The following is a 6,449-nucleotide window of genomic DNA, read 5'->3' as shown; positions in this document are numbered from 1 at the left end:
ATTCTATTTTTTCTTCTTCTCCTCTATTCTTTTCTTCTTCTCCTCTTTTTTTTTCTTCTTTTTTTTCTTCTTCTTCTTCCTTCTTCCTTCTTCCTCTTTTCTTCCTTTTCCTTATTTTCCTTTCTCGAGGGATAAGAAGAAAAGAAGAGGAGAAGAAGAAAGAAAGGAATAGAGGAGAAAGAAGAAACTTTGACACGAGGGGGGGTACCGATACCCCCTCCCCGATAACATTATTTTCCCATGTATATGTATGTTGCGTCGTTGTCGATATAACGAGGGTGTCGAGGATCGCCGAGGGGTCGAGGGTCGGGAACTAGGGTGGAGGGTCGAGGGTCGTTAAGGGGTCAAGGGTCGAAGGTTTCAGGGTCGAGGGTTCCTATAGTGTCAAAGTATTGAAAAAATCCAATAGCTTGTGGGCACCCGAAAGTAAGTACTATATAGTAGCATATTCCAGGCATCTCCTAGTGATTCAAGCGCTAGTTTCATCAATACCATTTAGCATGCTTGCTAATTATCAGTTTGATTGACCTCTATTTCTTGTAAAGTGGTTGTGGCAGGAACAAGGGAATGATTTCTGTGGATACTACATTTGCGAGTCCATCTGCCACACGACCTGTGAGCGGGGCTACCCCGACAAACAATATGAAGTGCGTAAATAACAATATTCACAATTTTATTTTATTACCATCATTTGTGTTGAGTTTCATTCATTCATATATATATATATATATATATATATATATATATATATATATATGTATTGACCCCCTTCTTAAAATTAGATGTTTCGGATGCGGGATGAACTCCTAGCACCAGATCGCATGCGAGCAATTCAAGAGGAATTGGCGGCATTCTTTCTTGACCACGTGATCGCTGAAGACGGAGAATACTATGTGGACCACGCGTCCGTATTTTAGGAGATTATATATTTGTAAAAGATAATTATTGTATATATGTAGCTGGTAGTGTCGGATAGATATACGAGAACTTGTTTGTTCGACCAATCTCTCGAAGAAGGAGAGGTGGTCGATATCACTTCTCTCTGTATGCATATATGTTCATGACGATCTTCTGTTTGCTTACTAGCTAGCTAGCGTGTCTAGCTAGTCCTCTCTATACATATGTATGTATGGTACGTAGCGTCGACCAAGTACGGACAAAAGAGAGGACACTTCTCTCTATTAATTAGCTAGCTATAGCACAATATATGAAACAACTAAATTAACCCCCCAAAACCCCCCAAAGCCCCCCCCTTTCAAAAAAAACAAAAACCACAGCCACATAAACGCTGACGCGTGGATGCCTATTGGTCCCGGTTGGTGCCACCAACCGGGACCAAAGGCCCTCTTGCCTGGGCTCAGGGGACAGGCCACGTGGAGGCCCTTCTGTCCCGGTTCTGGATTGAACCGGGACTAAAGGGGGGAGGCATTAGTACCGACCCTTTAGTCCCGGTTCACCAACTGGGACAAAAGGCCCTTACCAACCGGGACAGTAGGCCCTTTTTCTACTAGTGCATGCTGCCATGGTTGCATATGTTTTGGGTTTGGCTTTGATGACTCTCGGTAAATCATGTGCTAACTGCTAGCTAATGGTTGCTCTTACCTAGTAAAACGACTCGGTCACCATTGTGGGCATGGCCTTTGCTATGTAGGTCGTCGTGCTTAGGTTACAAGCCAAATTTTCCACATCTGAGCTTTGTCGTTTTGGTTTGGCCACTGAATGTGATGTTGAGGTTGTGTCGGTTGTTTGTGACCAGGGCCTGATTGATGGACATGTTGTTTTTGCTGCCTTAACTTGTTTTGTATGCAAGTTTGTGTGATCACCATGCCTGTCGAGGAGGACGGGTGTTGAACTAGTTAACTAGCTAGGTACAGCCATCCAGGTGTCATATAGATTGTTTGATTTGTGAATCTTTCCAAAGTCTTCAAATATGTTCATAAAGTAGAGTGCTCATAAGAGTTGAGTTATCACCAGAACCTGGTGCATTAGTTTTTTTTCTCTATGTTGAGTTATCATAAGCAGTAGTCTGTTAAATTCTGAAATCAGGTGCATTAATGCCATGCTACTTTAGTTATTTTTGTTGCATAAATAAGCAGTTTGTCACAGGTTCAGTAGTTGTGTGATCAATATTATGCTACTCCCTCGGGTCCATATTAATTGACGCTGATTTAGTACAAAGTCAATTAATATGGATCAGAGGGAGTACTATTTTTGATCTTTTAGTAGTGTGGGTTTCATAATAAAAATAATGAGGTGCATTTGTACATAATGGTTTGAGTCCATGCTTGTTTCTACCAAGTATAAGTAATTCAAAAATACGAAATGTGGTGTACCTTTGAGAGATAATGTCAGACTCTTTTTCTTTATGGTAGTAGTACTTACCAATGTGGCTTGCGCTCACTATAGCTATAGCATAATTTTGTCTTGTCTTGTGTTCTTAGAGGAAGAAAGAAGCCTCCATTTTCTTATTTTCTTACTTGTCAACGACATGCATATGCCTGTGTGTGTGAATAATAATCTGAAGTCTTGACAAGTGAAGCAGTAGGAGCACATGTGATAGATGTGGCTATTGTGATCTACACTGTTAATTACCTCACCTAGATTATTTGCTTTTGTTTCCTGCGATGACGATTGCTTCAAGTTAACTCGCAAGTTACATACAGCCAACCATTCTTGGTGCACTAAACTATTTTGTTTGTTTGATTTGGAGCAGCAGCAGGCACACTTCATCGACGACTGGGACCCCATGCCCAAGCTGACGAGGAGGACACCGTCGAGTCCGACCACCTCGACCATGATGACGCCCTGCACAAGGTGAGTCCTCTGTCATTAGCTTGCTTCCCTGCTCTAAATGAGTGTCTCTCTCATACTAGCAAATTTTTCTAGTTACTACACAAAATGATATCCGTTTTATTCAGTTCTAGACTATTATCACTTTATTGTGAAATGCCAATTGGTTACAAGAATTAAGAACTAATGTTGGTTGTGTAGTGGTTTCCCTGTTTGGATTATGTTTTCTTATATGTGTTGTGCTGTGATTGAAAGCATGAAGCAAAATATAGGGATGTCACTCATGTAGCAAGCAGTACATGTATGCCTGTTCATTTATACCTATTTTAGGTGCGGAGTGCATGTTCTCGCTCTTAGGAGCAGTTTTCTCAGGAACAAAGAAACCTGAGCTTGCCTACTTTGTTGCCTGTCAATGACGATTGTGTTGGGGAACGTTGCAGAAAATTAAAATTTTTCCTACGGTTTCACCAAGATCCATCTATGAGTTCATCTAAGCAACGAGTCTAGGGAGAGAGTTTGCATCTACATACCACTTGTAGATCGCGTGCGGAAGCTTGCAAGGTGATGATGTAGTCGTACTCGACGTGATCCAAATCACCGATGACCTGCGCCGAACGGACGGCACCTCCGCGTTCAACACACGTACGGAACAGCCACGTCTCCTCCTTCTTGATCCAGCAAGGAAGGGAGGAGAGGTTGAGGGAGATGGCACCAGCAGCAGCACAACGGCGTGGTGTTGATGGAGCTGCAGTACTCCGGCAGAGCTTCGCTAAGCACTATGGAGGTGGAGGAGGTGTTGGGGAGGGAGAAGGAGGCAACCAAAGGCCAGGGCGTTCAGGTATGAAGTCCCTCCTCTCCCCCACTATATATAGGGGTGCCAAGGGGGGGTGGCCGGCCCTAGGAGATCCAATCTCCTAGGGGGTGCGGCGGCCAAGGGGGGTTTTCCCTCCCCCCAAGGCACCTAGGAGGTGCCTTACCCTCCTAGGACTCTTGCCCCCCTTGAACCCTAGGCGCATGGGCCTATGTGGGGCTGGTGCCCTTGGCCCATTAGGCCAAGGCGCACCCCACACAGCCCATGTGGCCCCCCCGGGACAGGTGGACCCACCCGGTGGACCCCCGGGACCCTTCCGGTGGTCCCGGTACAATACCGATAACCCCGAAACTTGTCCCGATGCCCGAAACAGGACTTCCCATATATAAATCTTTACCTCCGGACCATTCCGGAACTCCTCGTGACGTCCGGGATCTCATCCGAGACTCCGAAAAACATTCGGGTTACTGCATATACATATCCCTATAACCCTAGCGTAACTGAACCTTAAGTGTGTAGACCCTACGGGTTCGAGAGACATGCAGACATGACCGACACTCTCTCAGTCAATAACCATCAGCGGGATCTGGATACCCATGATGGCTCCCACATGCTCCTCGATGTTGTCATCGGATGAACCACTATGTCGAGGATTCGATCAAACCCTGTATGCAATTCCCTTTGTCAATCGGTACGTTACTTGCCCGAGACTCGATCGTCGGTATCCCAATACCTTGTTCAGTCTCGTTTCCGGCAAGTCACTTTACTCGTACCGTAATGCATGATCCCGTGTCCAACACCTTGGTCACATTGAGCTCAATATGATGATGCATTACCGAGTGGGCCCAGAGATACCTCTCCGTCATACGGAGTGACAAATCCCAGTCTCGATCCGTGTCAACCCAACAGCTACTTTCGGAGATACCTGTAATGTACCTTTATAGTCACCCAGTTACGTTGTGACGTTTGGTACACCCAAGGCATTCTTACGGTATCCGGGAGTTACACGATCTCATGGTCGAAGGAAGAGATACTTGACACTTGCAAAGCTCTAGCAAAACGAACTACACGATCTTTTATGCTATGCTTAGAATTGGGTCTTGTCCATCACATCATTCTCCTAATGATGTGATCCCGTTATCAATGACATCCAATGTCCATAGTCAGGAAACCATGACTATCTGTTGATCACAACGAGCTGGTCAACTAGAGGCTTACCAGGGACATTGTGTGGTCTAAGTATTCACATGTGTATTACGATTTCCGGATAATACAGTTATAGCATGAATAAAAGACAATTATCATGAACAATGAAATATAATAATACTTTTATTATTGCCTCTAGGGCATATTTCCAACAGTCTCCCACTTGCACTAGAGTCACCAATCTAGTTACATTGTGATGAATCGAACACCCATAGAGTTCTGGTGTTGATCATGTTTTGCACGCGAGAGAGGTTTAGTCAGCGGATCTGCGACATTCAGATCCGTGTGCACTTTGCAAATCTCTATGTCTCCATCTTGAACATTTTCACGGATGGAGTTGAAACGACGCTTGATGTGCCTGGTCTTCTTGTGAAACCTGGGCTCCTTTGCGAGGGCAATAGCTCCAGTGTTGTCACAGAAGAGTTTGATCGGCCCCGACGTATTGGGTATGACTCCTAGGTCGGTGATGAACTCCTTCACCCAAATCGCTTCATGTGCTGCCTCCGAGGCTGCCATGTACTCCGCTTCACACGTAGATCCCGCCACGACGCTCTGCTTGCAGCTGCACCAGCTTACTGCTCCACCATTCAACATATACACGTATCCGGTTTGTGACTTAGAGTCATCCGGATCTGAGTCGAAGCTAGCGTCGACGTAACCCTTTACGACGAGCTCTTCGTCTCCTCCATAAACGAGAAACATGTCCTTCGTCCTTTTCAGGTACTTCAGGATATTCTTGACCGCTGTCCAGTGTTCCTTGCCGGGATTACTTTTGTATCTTGCTACCAAACTTATGGCAAGGTTTACATCGGGTCTGGTACACAGCATGGCATACATAATAGATCCTATGGCTGAAGCATAGGGGATGACACTCATCTCTCCTTTATCTTTTGCCGTGGTCGGTGACTGAGCTGAGCTCAGTCTCATACCTTGTAACATAGGCAAGAACCCCTTCTTGGACTGATCCATTCTGAATCTCTTCAAAATCTTATCAAGGTATGTACTTTGTGAAAGACCTATGAGGCGTCTCGATCTATCTCTATAGATCTTGATGCCTAATATATAAGCAGCTTCTCCAAGGTCCTTCATTGAAAAACACTTATTCAAGTAGGCCTTAATGCTGTCCAGAAATTCTATATTATTTCCCATCAGGAGTATGTCATCTACATATAATATGAGAAATGCTACAGAGCTCCCACTCACTTTCTTGTAAACGCAGGCTTCTCCATAAGTCTGCATAAATCCAAACGCTTTGATCATCTCATCAAAGCGAATGTTCCAACTCCGAGATGCTTGCACCAGTCCATAAATGGATCGCTGGAGCTTGCATACTTTGTTAGCGTTCTGAGGATCGACAAAACCTTCCGGCTGCATCATATAAAGTTCTTCCTTAAGATGCCCGTTAAGGAATGCTGTTTTGACGTCCATCTGCCATATCTCATAATCATAGTATGCGGCAATTGCTAACATGATTCGGACGGACTTTAGCTTCGCTACGGGAGAGAATGTCTCGTCGTAGTCAATCCCTTGAACCTGTCGATAACCCTTAGCGACAAGTCGAGCTTTATAGATGGTAACATTACCATCCGCGTCCGTCTTCTTCTTAAAGATCCATTTGTTTTCTATCGCTCGCCGATCATCG

The sequence above is a fragment of the Triticum dicoccoides genome, chromosome 5B (genome assembly GCF_002162155.2).
Source record: "Triticum dicoccoides isolate Atlit2015 ecotype Zavitan chromosome 5B, WEW_v2.0, whole genome shotgun sequence".
Taxonomy (NCBI): Eukaryota; Viridiplantae; Streptophyta; class Magnoliopsida; order Poales; family Poaceae; genus Triticum; species Triticum dicoccoides.
The sequence above is the reverse complement of the archived record's forward strand: the minus strand, read 5'-3'. Positions refer to the sequence as shown.